The sequence below is a fragment of the Acomys minous genome (genome assembly GCF_964271855.1).
Source record: "Acomys minous genome assembly, chromosome: 10".
Taxonomy (NCBI): Eukaryota; Metazoa; Chordata; class Mammalia; order Rodentia; family Muridae; genus Acomys; species Acomys minous.
The window spans coordinates 25,608,612-25,625,647 of NC_140491.1; the positions used below are offsets into that span (position 1 = coordinate 25,608,612).

Here is a 17,036-nt window from a genome sequence, read left to right on the forward strand (position 1 = left end):
CTGATTACTCAAAGCGGTTGGAAATTACAAAGTCAAAGCAGCCATTCATCTCATCTTAAGGATCTCATGAAATTGCCTGTCAGATCCAAGTCTCTTCTAGCCGGGGCCAAGTATATGTGCTGAGGTAGCAATGTGCTCTTGGAGACAGACTGGCAGAAGGACAGTCTGAGGGGCGGGCTCTGCTGCCAGAAGAGTCCTTTAGGGACAGAACAGAGTGTACACAAGTAGTAGATTGTGTTGTTAGGCGCTGCTTATCATCCTGGTACCTCTGGGATGCTGAGACCCACACTTCACAGCCTCCAAGTCAGAGCATGCTCTTAAGAAACTTGGCCCCTCCCCCGCCCCCCCAAAAAATCTGGCCCAATAAGGACCTGGATCACATTTTTATTTAAGGTTATCTTCAATTGTTTACATATACCCAATTTGTCAAAAGGACCTACCCAAATACATAGCATTCATATGGAGAATTTCCATTTTTTAATATAAAACCTCCAGTTCCATTACATTATGAAATAGTATATCAGTACCTTTCCTGATGGCACTGTGTGAAAACTTGCTGGCTCTGGGAGGTCAACGCTGGCCAAATATACCCAATAGCAAGTGGCTCCACATCATAGAAAAAGCATTGCTGTGATAAATTTTAGAATAATAAGTATTACCAAATGTTAGTCCTATTTTAGAATTATAATGATGCTAACATCCTCCACTTATTAAACTCAATTTATTATTAGACCATACCCTCAGTCATTGCTTAATGTGCTTTAATCCTCATGGCAATGATATAAGATGGGTCATCTTTGTGAAGTCTAAAACACGCATACATTCAGTCTCTGTCTCTGTTTGTCTCTGACTCTCCCTCCCCCTCCCGTGTGTGTGTGTGTGTGTGTGTGTGTGTGTGTGTGTGTGTGTGTGTGTAATTGAGGACAGGCCACAGGCCACTGTGAGGTAATTTCGTGACTAAAAAGACAGTATTGGTCTCAGAGCCCATAGCACTCACTTGTGAATATTAATCAGTGTCCAGATATGTGTCTCCCAAGTTTAGCTGTCTCAGTCCAGAAGGAACCAAACCTCCTGGAAGTAACATCCAATTTGGAAAGGAGAAGGAGATCTTATTCACTTTTCTTACATGATCTCCTCAGCACATGCTGAGAAAGGCCTAGTTCAGCACCTGTAATTGTTACAGTACAAAACAAAGGAGGAAACACTTTCCTGTCCACAGCTGGCTCAGTTAGCTCAAGACCAGCCTTCTTTAGCTCCCCATCTCCCACTTCTAACTCCATTTCCTTTGCCCAAGGACAAGGCACCACTCCCTGGAAACTGAACAAAGGACAAGCAAGTGCTGAGCATGGCCAGCAGAGGGAGAGCAAACACCAGCCTCCTCCCTTCAGAAAATGCATGCTTTACTCTGACCAGACCCAGTACTGGGTCCTGTTTTGTGAGAAGGTAATGTTACTGTAAGAATGAAACCAAATATTGCTCACTGAGCACCCACTGTATGGCAGTGCCATTGCTGGATTAGATGTCTCAGCTAGGACCAATACTGAAACCAATGGAACAGATAAGTGTTTAACACTGGGCTGTGAACACCTATAAAGTGGTACCTAATGTGTGTGTGTGTGTGTGTGTGTGTGTGTGTGTGTGTGTTTGAGCAGTTGTGGTTCCATGTGCACAGCTGTATATGCATATGTCTTAGATGTCCTTATTTTTATTTATTTCTGAAGAGGGAGAAGGCAGCTTCCAGAAAGGCTCCAAGAGGAAAACGAGCCAGTATGATTTAGGAGCTTCCTTGGAAAGACAGGGTTAAGAAAAAGCTGCCTTGACTCTAGGGAGTCTTGAGACCACATTGTCCTTAAGCCTCTGGTTTTACAAGTGGATAGGACAGGTTTCAGGTAAGTGTGGAACATTCAAGAGCATTGATCAGAGAAGGAATGGATTACAGACTCTTAAATCTGTGTTATCTAACCTCTGCTGGAAGAGAAGGAAACATCCTGTGCTGGAGATGGTGCAACTAGTTTTGTAATCAGAGGAGGACATTTGCAACACCACGAGATGGAGGTGTGGCTAGGAGCAAGGACAATGTATGCGTTTGTTTCAGCAAGAGAGCAGAGCAGGGGAGCAGGTAAAACACTGAAGGTTACCTGAGAAGTGCTGTGCACTCTGCCTGGAGAGCACTCAACACTTATGTTCTAAAGGTTTTCAGAAGAGTCCTAGAAGGTCAACAAAATACGTTCCAATCCACCTTTGCCCTGTGAAGAAACCAAGAGACACAGAGAGGGGAAGTGGTCTATCTAGGGTGACAGGATTCATAATGTGTCAGTGTGTCACAATCGTACATAAGCTACCTGGATACAAACCTTTATCCTGTTAGTATAGAACATCATAGTAAGAAAGAGATTAGATTTTCAAGTTGAGACAAAACAGTAGTAATTCGTGGATATGATGCTGACTTCAAACTAAAGCTTTCAGTTGTTGTGGAAAGTATGGAGGGCATGGATTAATGAATAATATTCTGCACTGAGGTTGGACTGCCTGTTTTAGTCTCAGTGACACACCTGGGATTGGGTACTGTCCTTAGAGTGACCTTCACCTTGCTGGGGACAGGAATTTTAAGTACGTACTCTAAGTCTTGTGCTCTTTTATGCTCTGGTGGTCACCTGAGCCTCTATATAGTTTCTCAGAAGGTCTAGCATGGAAACTCCATTTGCCAGAGGAAGTTTTACTAAAACAAGCAGATTATTTCTTTCCGTCTCTTCTCCCTGCTCTTTCACTGTGCTTCCTTGGTCACTTTCTGTGTTACTTGTGTCTTCCAAAGAGAAAATGCTGAGAGTTTATCAACCATGCAAAGGAAAGGGTTGGGCACAGTGGGAGGTTAGTGGAATAAGCAAGCAGAGTCATCAAATGTGGATTCTGGTCTGACCCCTGGGAAAGAGGAAGGGAAAATAAGATTGAGTTGGAAGAGGTCTGGGCTTCAGTGAGATTTTCAGAATGTTCTGTCTCGCCTGGTGGAGGGTTCCGAGCCAGTCATGTAGGCACGGTGAAGGATGTATTCTGTATTTGACCACTGGCCCATGAGAATCAAATCCTCACTGTGTTTGCTAAGACATGACCCAAAGAACAGAGGCTGGAATAAGTACTCAATCACATGGCAGAGCTGATCTCTGGGTCTTTTTCTGGGCACTCCAAATGTAGACGTAGCTTGATAAGGAATGCATGCGGCTGAATTAAGGTCCCATCACTGACCCTGTGGTCAACATCTGTAGAAAGAGAGTGGCTTAGTTGCTTTTCTCTCTTGTGAAAGGACACAGTGGCCGAGGCAGCTTATAAAAGAGAAACATGCATAGGGGCTTGCTTACAGTTTCAGTGGGTCAGTCCATGATCATCATGGCCAGGAGCATGGTGGCATGTCACTGGAGCAGTAGCTGAGAACTTACATCCTGATCCACAGATAAGAGGGAGGAAGGGAGAGAGGGAGAGGGAGAAGGAATGGAGGGGGAGAGAGAGGCTGGGTCAGGCAGGCTTTTTGAAACAAACTTCAAGGCCCACCCCCCATTGATACACCTCCTCCAACAAGGCTACACCTCCCTAATCCTTTCCAAACAGTTCCACCAACTGTGGACCCAACTTTCAAATACATGAGACTATGTGGGCCATCATCATTCAAACCATCACAGAGAGCAATCCCTACTCAGCATACATGAATATAGTCTCCTTGAGAGATCCTGAATAATGTTTGTTCAGAGGGCCAGAGCCTTACCAGCATCTGGAGCAGGGAGAAAAGCAGGATGGATTGGTGAAGAGGATGGAGCAGTGGACTCTTGTAATCTCCCCTTCCCTGGGGGCAGCAGCAAGCAAGGGAAATGGAGTCCTCACAACAATGGGAACCAAAACCTGAACCGCGAGCTCTGCTCCCAGCTCCGTCAGTGGCTGCCCTTTGACCTTGAACATGTTCCCTCAACCTTCCATGAACCGATGCAGAGTCTGTGCTCCTTGTCTTGAGTTACCAAGAGGACCAAATATGAGTCCAGAAGCAACTTTTCAAACCCTACACCAAATGTATGATACCATCACCCCCCCCCCCTTTGCCTTTCCCCACATCCTTAGAAATAACTCAGTGAGAACATTTTGATGATCGTCAATCCTAAAACTATTAATCCAACTTAAGTATTCAGGGTTACTATAATGCCCATTGGTTTTTCCCAGAGGTAGTCAAGCCTGAGAGATGGTAAATCCCAGAGGAAGCCGCACTCAGTAAAGCAGATGTGTGATTTTTCTTTTTAAATGCCATGGATAGGAGAGGCAAAGGGATAGGAGTCATGGGGACGCGTGACTGGGCCGAGCTGCCCAGCCTTGCCAGTGGCTGCCTCCTGACAGCCTGTAGCAGCATCGGGCAGGGACTAGTGTGCGCTGAGCAGCTGGGAGGCAGTGAACTGGAACACAGACAATGCATCAAGTGACTGTACCCATCATGCCTTGCAGGTTTCCATCTGATAAGGGAACCAGTTGCCTGGTTTAGGTTTCAGAAAGTGAAGAAAAGGTGTTTTCCAAAGATTGCCTTGCTTCCCAGGTAACTGCTTTAAGAGAAAACTGTCCCAGAAAATTAAAAGCCACAGCCATCTATGGCCTCTGTCCTGAGAGACTAATGGAACAGAAGTCCTTTGTGCAGATTTTTTAAAAGACGTTACAGATCAAGGGGAACGGGGAAAGTATCTAGTTGGTAAACAGTTAAGCTCTTGCTTTGCAAGTGTCCAGGCATGAGTTCGATCCTTAGGTGGGCGTGGTGGCATGCTCTTGAAATCTCTGTCTTGGGGTGCAGAGATAGAGAGATCTCCGGTGCTTGCTGGGCAGGGAAACTAGCTCCTTGATAACCACAAACCTGTGAGAGGCCCTGTCTTAAAAACCATGGTATACAGCATCTGAGGAATGACTTCTGAGGGTGACCTCTGGCTTCTATATACATGTGCATGCATGCACTCACACACATATGCGAACACACACACGCACATGTGCACATACACACAATTGCTCATTAGAGACTTTCAGGGATCTCAACACTGGATTGCTGGGCTCCGCAAATGAACTCCCCCAAACCCAGATAAATCTGAATATTACAGAGAAATCTAGTAATTCTATATCTCATGCAATTTTAAGAATGCTTGAATTAAGAAACAGCATCGCTTTTAGTATAGACATGTCCATGCCATAAAATAAAAATGGAAATATAAAATCTAAACGTTGTTAATTTTTTTTGTTTCACTGTAGTACAAATTTAAGTGGGAGATTTGTATGCCCCCCATGAGACCCTACTGTGACAAGCACATGCAGTTAGTTAGTGTCACATGTAAACCCATGATATTCAAGTCGTAAGGTTTTCTAACATTGCAAAATGATTCCTAAATAAATATGACAATAAAGCATGGATACTTTAACGGCATACATTGTACTTTCTCACATTATACCAGAATTCTGTGATAAACTGTTTGCCTCTTAAACCCTGTTTCAGACTCTTATTGTGGGGAAATCACACTGACACAATAAATGCCCAAGGTCCTCTCATTCAGGATGAACCCCCCAATGTTGAATGAAAAGCTGAAAGTCTCTAGAAAACCATGTCTGCCCTCCTTCAGTTTATCAGGAGAGACAGAGAGCAGCAAGGGCCCCATCTGCCTTCACAGGCTACCTAGATGGGTTTCAGCAACGCATTTAGCATCTGTCCTTGTGCTGCCTGGGACCAGAGCTCTGTGACTACATTTTCTCAGCAGTGCAGCCTCCAGCGTTGGTTGGCTGACATTTCTAGAGGCTTGCATTAGCTGATGTCATTTGCAACTGATTGTTTCCTATACAGGCTAAGTATCATTATCCTGTGTGAGGAATAGTGATGGTATTGCCGATAGAAAAGGCATTTGTGTGCAGTAGCAGGCACTCAGCAAGGCTGTAAAACCAGGCCTAGTTCCACAACCTGGTGAGAGCTACAAATGGTGAAAATTCAGTTCAAAATAAGGGAAAGGTTCCCCGGGCCTTGTGTTAGAGAGTTAGCCAAACAGTTAATCCTTATAGGCCACATAACCAACGGTAGGAAACCAGAGACTGGAGTAGGTGGTGGCTTCTAACGGATGTCGGTGGCTTAAAGAAAGAACACATTAATACAAGTAATGGGATAACAATTGAGTTGTAATCTTAATAAATTAACTAAATTATTAAAAAATTTAAGTAAAAGAAACACTTATTTTTTTTTTTTTAAAAAGAACATATTGAACACATACTCATAAGTTCCAGGCTTAACATAATAAGATAAAGTGGTAAGGCCATGGATTATCAGTAGCTAGAGACTAGTCTTTAATGAAACGGTCACAAATAGACCCTGATCTGTTGACACAGTGGCTTATGTCAGGAGGGTGCTCTCCAGACTCTGAGCTCATCAACGACACATTTTAAGCAGCTACGCAAGGGCTGCCCGTTCACATCTGTGCTCATCACCTTTCTCACCACTGTGACAATGCACTTGGAAGAAACAATCCAAGGGAGGAAAGGCTTCTTCGTCATTGGTTTCAGTTTGTCACCAAGCGGGGCTAGACCATGCAACTGCTGTTTGTACCTCATGGCTGACCAGTAACCAGTAACAGAGCTGGGAGCTGATCTAGGCTCACATCCCCCAAGTTGCTCTTTACTGACCTACACCCATCAGCTAGGTCCCAAACTCTAAAGTTTCCCAGCCTCCTGAAACAGTGCTGCAAATTGGGGACCAAATGTTGAAACAGGTGTGCCCATGGGGGGACGTTTTGAGAGTCAAACAATAATAATGTCCTTTCTTCGAATCCCCAGAAGAAGCAGTCAGAGGTCTCTCCACTTGGGATGATTTTGACTGATGTCCTAGGCTGATACGGAAAGCGAACCTACCCGTGTTTGCATGTGTACAAGAAGAAGGGATGTCTGTCCCACACTGGTGCTGGCTTGCTTCCAGTGTTTGAGTCATTCCACCCAGAGTCTGATCCAGTGATCCGGATCCTTCCCTCACGTAAAGAAAGGTACAAACCCCTGCTTCAGCAGATCTCTCTGAGATACACTCCCCCCCCCCCCAACCCCCCGAGGGTTATGCAGTAATAGAATCTGTTGCTGGGACACATCATTAAAAGGCAGGGCAGAGAAATGTCACATCTAAAAACATGCTCCAACAACCAAAGAAGAAGTCAAAGGAACTTCCAAACTGTTTCTCTCAAAGGACATTCAAGCTCTCCTCACATGCTGACATAGAGTTTTCACTCTTCCTAATTGCCTCCCCGACTTACCTTTCAGCTTTTTCCTCCTTTCTCGGCCCTCTCCCCTTCACCACAATCCCATACCCACCACTCACTTCTTACTCCTGTTTGGAAACCTTACTTCCTGACTGGAAGCTCATCCGAAGTTGGATAGCTCACCTCAGCTTTTCTGTTTCTCTTCCCAGAGGCTGGAAAATAACGACAATAATATATTTTATATCCAAAGTATCCCTTAAATCACACTCGTGTGTTAAAGGCTCAGTCACCAGAGTGGAGGCAGCTGGGGAGAGAGTAGGCGTTGGAGTCTTTAAGAAGCAAAGCCTACTGAGAAGTAGTTAGGTCAGCTGAGGCTCGCTTTCAAAGGGAAACTTGGGATATTGGCCTCTTCCTCCCTGCTCGTTTTCCTGCAGAATCAAAGGGATAAACCCAAGTCACCTTCAACTTCAGCCTTAGAAGTTATGGGGCAAAATAAAGCATTCTTCCTTGGAAGGTAGCTCTCACCCATATTTCATCACAGAGACAGAAAATCTGACTGAGACAGCGGGAGAGCAAGAGGGACACATTCCTAGTGACTGTTGGTCATGCTTACCCACATAAAGGACGGGGTATGAACAAAGCAATGATACGTTTAGCCCTGTCTACACATAGTTTAAAAATGTGGCCTATCAAGAAGGAATTTCGTTATGATGCAACCTAACAAAGTCCTAGGTTAAATTCCTCATCTCCAGACTTCTTGAAAGCACTTGAAGCAAGACCAGCAGGTAGGAACTACAGGCCTCTCTACCTCTTTCCAAATCATACCTCATGCCAGCGTTGACAGATAGATAGTCTCATTTTTCAATCTTTATTAAAATATTTTTAATAAGCCAGTCCTTAATAGTTCCTGCCTCATAAATATGTCCATCAGATATATTGGGCCAGAAGGCTGAAGAAGATGCTCCAACATTATAGAGAGTTTTGGGTGACTATTCCGGTAGAAAACTGTCTCTGTCATCTTTTCATTTGGAAAGCTGCTACCCTGCACTCCCGGCATACTCAGATAATCAAGTTTACTCCTTCTCAAGTCTCTGAGAGAGTTGAAGACCAGGTAGTTTGGTTTTACAATAAAGCTTAATTTTTTTAGGGGTTAAGATGTTTTTAGGTCTAGATAGGTGCTCTAAGTTGATAATGACAAGATGTGATGGAGATTGATTTACATCCAGAAATTTAGATGCACCAAGGTAGAAAAGATGTCTTCTTCAAGGCTGTCAAATACAAATAGCCAAAACACTAAGAATGTAACATTTATATAATTCCTGATTGTGCTACGGTTCTTCTTGCCATAGGTAATCTACCGTATGTATGTGTAATAATATAAATGTATATCTACAAAAATAAAATAATTTAAAAAATTAAAAAAATTAATTTAAATAATCCCAGAAAATATTCAGGGTAATTAGCCTACAGTCTAACATTCACATTTCACCACATCTGTTTTCTTATCTGTCTCTCCATCCATCCCTTACCCTTTTAGCCATCCCTTCAGCTTGTTTGCAACACATTCCAAAGACATTTGCTGGCGTCAATAACTTTCTTTCCAGGCAAGTCTCTGTGCACAGTGTTTTATTTTTAAATGATCCCTGTGAAGGACATTGCAAAATAACCTCTTACATGTGATACAGATGCTGGTAGGTCTCCGTCGCTGACAAAATGTAGGTCAGCCTTTCTCTCTCATTCTCCTGAACTTGAAAGCACCATTTCTCAGTGTGTATGTGACAGAACCCTGGGCTGCAGCTACATGGGAGAGAAAAGTTTCTGTGGAAAAAAGAATGCTTGAAAGACTCTGGATTGAAAAAAGTTTTGAAGCTTTTTGCAACTGTGGCCTTTATTTATTTTTATAGGATACTATGCATGTAAGCAGAGGTAACATCTTTAGCTTCCTTGGCACTAAGACCCTGTTTTCTTATACGAAGTTGTAGTGCAATAAATTTCTCACCGAGCAAGTACATCTATCCCTAAGCCACACCTCTTCTTTTTCATCTTCTTAGCTCTCACAATGTATAATTTCCAGTTCTTAGTCCTGCTCATGATTCTTTGGAAAGTGCCTCAATGACAAAGAAAACAAGTCAAGTCATTCCTGCCTTTAATTGTCATATTTCCCTCCCCTGACTATGTCTCTGAAACACGTCTCTTGTTAATAGCGATGTCACAAGCTTGGAAGTGTGGAGGGCAGCTTTGGCCTGCATAGAATTGTCTTTGATATTAAGGACAAAGAAGAAAAAAATAGATCACACATCTCCCACGTGAAACTTCATTTAACCTTGAGGTCCGCCTGGGAGGGCACTTGGTCATCCAAGCTTCGTTTTTTGCACCAGCTGTCAGGGAAGGGATCACAGGTGAAGGATTCTGGAAATTGTGTGAGGAATCATTAGAGAAACAGGATAATAGGATCTGAGATGACCTTAATGAAGTCACTGGCCTTGAGTCTCACTCTCCAGTAGGGACTGTGCATGAATTGTTGACCTGGCTCTCTAATTTTTCCCATGAAGGAAATTGCTCTCAGTTCCCCTTTACCAACTTGTCATGATATTGCAAATACATCCCTTACACTAAAACAAACAAACAAACAAACAAACAAACAACACCCTGAATAAGTACCAGTTTTTCTTTAGCATTTGAGAAATGCCTTTATACTGTAAAGTGAAGGAAAAAAGAGGTATGGCTAGTCTTCATATTTATGAGTAGTTTGCTAGTGATTCTGGAAGCCTTATGTGCAAGACCACAACAGGGACTGAGTAACTGTAGCCTGCCTGTCTGGGAAGGAGCCCATGTAGTCAACTCAGTAGAGTGAAACCCAGGTGCACTGCTACTACAGGGCTCCATCCAAAACACAGAGAAATGAGGGAAGGCTCTACCCGACTAGTGCCCCCATAGTGTCGCAGGCTCACCCTCTCTGGTCTGCATCCGTTTCCTCGTTCACTTCTCAAACATGGCAAAACTCCACACATTCCCTCACTTGTGTGAGGCTCTGCAGAGACTTGCCTTGACCAGCGGCACCTCAGCCATCCTGAAACACCATCCTGTAACAGCCAAGTGCGTCATAGCATACTAGAGGTGTAATGAAATAGCACAAGAAGAAAGACTAGTCTACGTGTCTGTTGGTACTAAACTCAACAGCTTCAGTGTCACCCACAGACACAGAAAGAGGCTAGTCTAAAACGAGAAGTGAGATCATTGCAAACATGTCTAAGAAGAGATGAGGGTTGAGGAGTTGGTACCCCGCTCACCGATGCATGGTATATCTGTAAACAACATGGCTATTTCAAAACAGAATGTTTCACTCTCCCTTTCAAAAACTATTGCCGCGCTAGTCCCAATGCACCTGTTTCAAATGCTTCTCTTTGGAGCTTATTGGTTTACCACTAGTGCTCCTAATCAAGTATGCCCAGCAGATGTGTGCACAAATTGGTCTTTCTCAAGTCCATCCATATGCGCATGGATGATAGGCTGAGTTTGAGAATCAATATGCACACATTTTTTTTTAAATCAGAAAATGCAATCTCACGTGCAGAGGAAGGTACTTAAATACAGAGGCACAAGATGATGTGCTGGGAAGCAGATCTGAATGAGAAACTGCATGCTCACCACGCTGTGAAGCTTCTTCAAAATGATAGCACCAGGGAGAGTTGTGAAAAGTTAAGAACTGCAGCAGGTGAACGCTGATTCTAAGCATCTCAACAGCAGGGGGATACAGGAAGAATACACTTTCCTCTATCTCCATCTTCTACACTGGAGGACGTTGGGTAATCTCTTGAGCATCACTTGTGTTTTGTATTCTGTAGAAGGCTTCCTATTGTGTAGGTTTCTTTGATAGTTATATATGTGCCTACTTTTTGGCAGAATATGCTAAGTGCATACTAGCTCAACTCCTTTCCAAATGTGCTTAAGCAAGGGGTGGGTTATTGGTGGCTGCCCTTTAAAACAGTAAGCACATTGGGTTGAAGTCACGACAGGGAATTTATCATGACTTAGGGCCTTCCTCCTTAATCAAGAAAGATCTTCTATAAAACAGGCTTATCTTTAAAGCAAGCTAATAATTAGGTGTTTTCTCCATCTTTTTCCTGCTTAAGTTTTCTGTACAGCAGTATCTCCTGCTGGAGGAGAGCCATGGCATTTGAAAGAGCCAGATTTGGCTCTGACACACTGAGCTGCCGGATGGCTCCTTTTTTGTTTTTGCTTCCAGCTGCAGTTATTAAAAGGCCACTTAAACCTTGAGATCTATGTGTGCACTACAAAAAGTAGTGAGAGATCCAAACAAACTGTGAATAGATATGTACAGAAAGAAGTGCTTTTCTTAGTTTTTTTTCCCCCTAAGGTGAGAAGAGAATCCAGCAAGCCAGGCCATGAAAAGCACCTGAAAACGGCTAGCTTCATTTAAGCTTTGACTTTGTAGAATTTTTTTCTAGGTGACCTGATTTCAAAGCGCTCCATTTCCCCAGTGAGGCTTCTCTGTCAAACCATCCAGCGTCAACCTTGATATTTCCATATACATTTCTATGGGAACAAAGGCTCTCTACAAATGTCCCCTGAGCAAGGCTCCGATGGAACAAAACTGAAAGCTCATCAGATCATTTTTCTCCCCCCCTCTCAACTTTTTGAGGAATGAGATCATGTCCTTTGTGTTGTTGTTCTTGCCTGGGTCTAATCAGGTCACCCAGAATGACCTCAAATTCACTATGTAGCCTGGATTGGCCTCAAGCGTGCAATCTTTCTGTCTCACTTTTAGAGTGCTGAGATTATGGGTATGTGCCACACACTGACCTAAGATCTTATCTTTTAGAGCAAAGCCTTGCCTATTATAACCTTGTCACTATTAAGGTATGCACTGGCTGAGGGTGCAGTGAGAGCTTTAGCAAACACATCTCTACCTGTACCGTGGACAAAGCATGGTAGGAGCTTATTTCTTGTTGGCATTTCAAAATGAGCATCAGCTGGTGCCTCTCTTCCATGCACTGATTCTGTTCATCTGGTGCTCTCTGAATCTTATTCCTGGCTTTTGGGTTCATCTCCAGTCAGCTGGTTAGAAGAAAGAGCCTGGAAGATCAAGTGTGGCATCAGCATCCTCCTTCACAGTCCACTGGCTAGAATTCAGTCACGTGGCTAACTCCGCCTGCCAGGGGGCTGGAAATGTAACTTAACTACAAGTCCAGAGAAAAAGGTAATTGGGCTCAGGTGTGTCTATATAACTTATGATCTGGAGAAGGTCATTTGACAGGTGTCTAGCCTGTATTACAGGTGGTAACGGTGGTAGCTTTAAAGAAAGTGATAGATATCATTATATGATGATGCGGAACCTTGCTGTTTCATCTGAAAAATAAAAAGTTGGACTAAATAGTCCTTTAAATTTTGTTCACTGCTGGATAGAGACACCCTGTTATGCTCATTGGCCCGACAAGGCCAAAGAGAACTAGTGTATTAGTGTATTTTAGGGAGAACACACACACACACACACACACACACACACACACACACACACACACACACACACACAGAGAGAGAGAGAGAGAGAGAGAGAGAGAGAGAGACAGACAGACAGACAGACAGACAGACAAAGACAGAGACAGAGACAGACAGACAGACAGACAAACAGAGACACACAGACAGAGACAGTGAGAGAGAAAAGGAGAGATAGAGAGACACACAGAGCACGACATAGAGACAGAACGTTTTCTCTGAAATTTGCTTAGAAAATCTGACTAACCAAAGCATCTCATTCCTCATGCGCTTTGATCAATGATTAATGCATTTTGTAGTGAATCATGTATTTTGCTGATGAGCAGGTGCCCATATCTACACACTGCAGAACCAAGACACCTGGGCCATGAACTCAAGCTACTAAAACAGTGTGTGTGTGTGTGTGTGTGTGTGTGTGTGTGTGTGTGTGTGTGTGCGTGCGCGCACCTGTATCTCTCTGTGTGTATGGATTATGAATGTTTCTGTGTGTATCTGTCTGTCTGTCTCTGTGTGTTTGTGTGTATGTATTTGTATTTGTAGATCTGTGTGTGTATGTCTGTGTCTCTCTTTGAGAGAGAAAGGGAGAGAGGAGGGGGAGGGAGGGAGGGGAAAGAAAGAGGGAGGGAGGGAGGCATGGAGGGGGAGGGAGGGAGGGAGAGCATAATACACACACTTTGGAGTCGATGCTTTCCAAGTTCCCTGTAACTGTAATGTCTTGGAGATCTAAGTATCAGACTGCTTCTCAATATGCAGGAAGAACTGCACCCATGGCCAGGCCCATCATTTAATTACTTTTTTAGTAGCGAAGCAAGCTGCAAATCAAAATAAGAAGACTGTATTAGGTGAAATCCAAAATAGGCAGAGTCTTAAGTGACAAGCTTTAGACTCAAATCTTAGATATATACACTCTGGGAACATAAAAGGGAGGACATGTGCCCCTGCTGCTGTCCAACAGTACAGAGAAATGCTTGTGATTAATGGGGGAAAATCTAGTTGTCCTTAAGCCACTGAAAGACTGGATTTCTTCTTATAGTGATAGCAATGGCAACAGTGAACAGGATATTTATTGAGGGCCTAGTGTGCATTCGCAGTAGATAGCATTTAGCTGAATAAAAACATTAGCTCTAAGAGGGAGGCCTTTCTGTCATATTTCAAAGACAGAAAAACAAAGGCTCAAGGTCGTACAGTTGAAGAAAAGCTGATCTAAGAGTGAGTATTGCATCTCTGTCTCTAGAGCCATCTCTGGAAGCCTTGGACTTATGGCCGAGTGCAACACTCAAGGTCTGCCTCCCCTTCAAAACTCACCTACTCCGGGAAGCCTGTGGGGAGCCATCTTTCTAATGTACACTCAACCATGAGGCCTGTGCCACTAGCACTGTGAAGTTTTCTGATGGCAGAGTTTGGTAACAGCTGTTCTGCAAAGATAAGTTTATTGACAGAGATCTCATCAATCGCTATAATAAATAACCCCAGAGCTCAGTGGCATAGGCTTTGAGGTCTTATTTGTCACATGATGGTCCACTGTACATTAGTGGGAGCCTCAAAAGAGTACTATAACTTGGAAGGATCCCACTCTATCCTCCTTGGCCTGCTCTACAGCTTCTGGAATCCTCCAGTGGATCCCCTAAGCCCAGTCAAGCAATAAAGGGAAAGTCAGAAAATAAGGCCCAACCATGTTTAAACTTGGGGTAGAAGGGTGTAAGGAGAAGGGTCAGCCAGCAAAATGGCTGTTGTGTAAGCACAAGGATCTGGAATTGGATCCCAAGCAGCTACAAACGCATGTGAGGGGGCATGCATGTGCAGACCCACTGCTGGAAGGGTGAGACACACAGCTCCTCGGAGGTCTCTGACCAGCTAGTGTAGCCAACCGTGAGCTCTGGGTTCAGTGATAGACCTTCTCTTAAAATACAAGGTGGAAAGCAACGAAGGAGGACAGTCAGGAGTGACCTCTGACCTCCACATGCATGTGTGCGTCTATGCAACCATGTACGCACAAGCATTACATACAACAAGAAAATGAAATAGTAAAAAGTGGGCTACACTTGAACCATCATGTCTACTTGCTTTCTATTGGTGAAAATTGCTCACATGTCCTATTCCAAAGGCAAGAGCACTGATAAGCAGAATTTTTTCTTAGAATCACTTTCCTTATATGTTAACTGGAAATGACAGAGAAGTTTTGACAATGTAGACAGGAAGTCCTTAAGAATAGTTTATTGTTTCTGAACCTAGGTTTGTCACATATAGGTGAAAACCATCACTTCTCTGTATCACACTGAAAGGGTTAATCAGAAAGAGACTTGGAAAGAAGGATTTATCATCCTGGACAAAACTCAAGTCCAAGTATATGAAAGACCTTAACAAAGAACCAGATACACTAAATCTGTTAGAAGAAAAAGTGGGGAAGAGCCTGGGACACATTGGCACAGGAGACAACTTTCTGAACAGAACACCAACAGCCCAGGCTCTAAGGTCAACAATTAATAAAATGGGACTTCATTAAGCTGAAATGCTTCTGTAAGGCAAAGGACACTGTCAAAAGAACAAAGCGACAGCCTACAGACTGGGAAAAGATCTTCACCAACCCTACGTCTGACAAAGAGCTAATATCCAAAATATATAAAGAATTCAAGAAATTAAACACCACCAAACCAATAACACGATTAAGAAATGGGGTTCAGAGTTAAACAGAGAATTCTCAACAGAGAAATGTCGAATGGCTAAGAAACACTTGAAGAAATGATCAATGTCTTTAGTCATCAAAGAAATGCAAATCAAAACAACTCTGAGATTCCATCTTATACTCATCAGAATGGCTAAGAGCAAAAGCTCAAGTGACAGCACACGCTGGCAAGGATGTGGAGAAAGGGAAACACTCCTTCATTGCTGATGGGAGCACTTTCTCAGAAAATTGGGAATAGGGCAACCTCAAGACCCAGCTATTCCACTCCTGGGCATGTACCAGAAAGACGCTCCACCACAGAACAAAGGACATTTGCTCAGCTATGTTCATAGCAGCTTTATTTGTAATAGCTAGAATCTGGAAACAACCCAGATGTCCCTTAGTCAAAGAATGGATAAAGAAACTGTGGTATGTTTACACTATGGAATACTACTCACTACTAAAAAGAGGAACATCCTGAAATTTGCAGGCAAATGAATGGAACTAGAAATGATCATCCTGAGTGAGATAACCCAGACCCAGCAAGACACACATGGTATATACTCACTTATAATTGAATATTAGCCTAACATGATGTCCTCTGAGAGTCTTCACTCAGTGAGCAATCCGGGCAGATGCTGGGACTCAATATTGAACCCCAGGTGAGAGTGGTATGGAAGGATGGGGAGATAAAAGGACCCAGAGGGTCCAGGTACCCCACAAGAAGACTATCAAGGCTCGTGGATTTGGACCCAAGGGACCTGCACAAACTGTTGTACAAACCAGGGACAATGTATATAGTAAATCTAGACCCCCTATTCAGATCTAACCAATGGACAGCTCATTCTCCACGGTTGTAGGGAGAGCAGGGACTTCCTCTGACATGAACTCTGGTGCCCCCTATTTGATCACCTCCCTTCAGTGGAGAGGACTGGTGGCACTCAGAGGAAAGGGGAGCAGGCTATCAGGATGAGACCTGGTAGGCTGTGATCATATGGTGGGGAAGGAGGTCCCCCTTCTGTCACAGGTCTAGGGGAGGGAGATAGGGTGAAAGAAGGAGAGAGGGGGAATGGGAAGATTCAAGTGAGGGGATAACAATCAGGATTGTAATCTGAATAAATTATTGAAAAAGTAATAAAAAAGAAAAACAAATAAAAAAGAAAATAAGACAAAGGGAAGAGAAGGCATAGGCAACAGAGAGTCTTGGTGGCACCTACTGTTTCATTTCTCCTGATGCTTCATCTGAGGGAGGGCTGCAGAGTGACAAAGCCTCGCTACTCAGAGTTCCCACAGTGAGTCACAAAGCAGGGTGGAGATAGAAATCAGGCTGGTGCCCATGCCTTCTGCGGCTAATTAAATTAGAGACCGAGTTGGGAACATGTGCCAGGCCTATGGAAGACAGTCACACTATTAATTTTGTTGTTGTTGTTTTACAAGAGCAGGAACACAGAGAACACCATTAATCCTCACCCTTCCCAGGCGCGGTGCTTAACCTACTTTCCCACATGAATCACTTTCTTTGAAGGCAGACCCAGCCCACTGGAAACTAGGCACTTGCTCCCCGTTGCTCCAGCTTTTGGTTTCGTCTTTCCCCACACTTTCTCTTCCCAGCCTAAGGACCTGCTTTG

At 43.6% G+C, this 17,036-nt stretch overlaps 1 long non-coding RNA gene across 2 annotated transcripts; it reads right to left on the minus strand.

Moving 5' to 3' along the window:
* Window positions 1-369: 369 nt before the first annotated feature.
* On the minus strand, window positions 370-16,659 carry LOC311606909. 2 transcript variants are annotated; one of them, XR_014782459.1, is made up of 4 exons: window positions 16,626-16,659; window positions 7,375-7,441; window positions 3,354-3,434; window positions 370-3,254 (listed from the first exon to the last, which is right to left on the minus strand). It is a non-coding gene; the product is annotated as an uncharacterized lncRNA (long non-coding RNA). The 2 variants fall into 2 exon arrangements; XR_014782460.1 differs by having other exon boundaries at window positions 370-3,434.
* Between the last annotated feature and the right edge of the window lie 377 nt (window positions 16,660-17,036).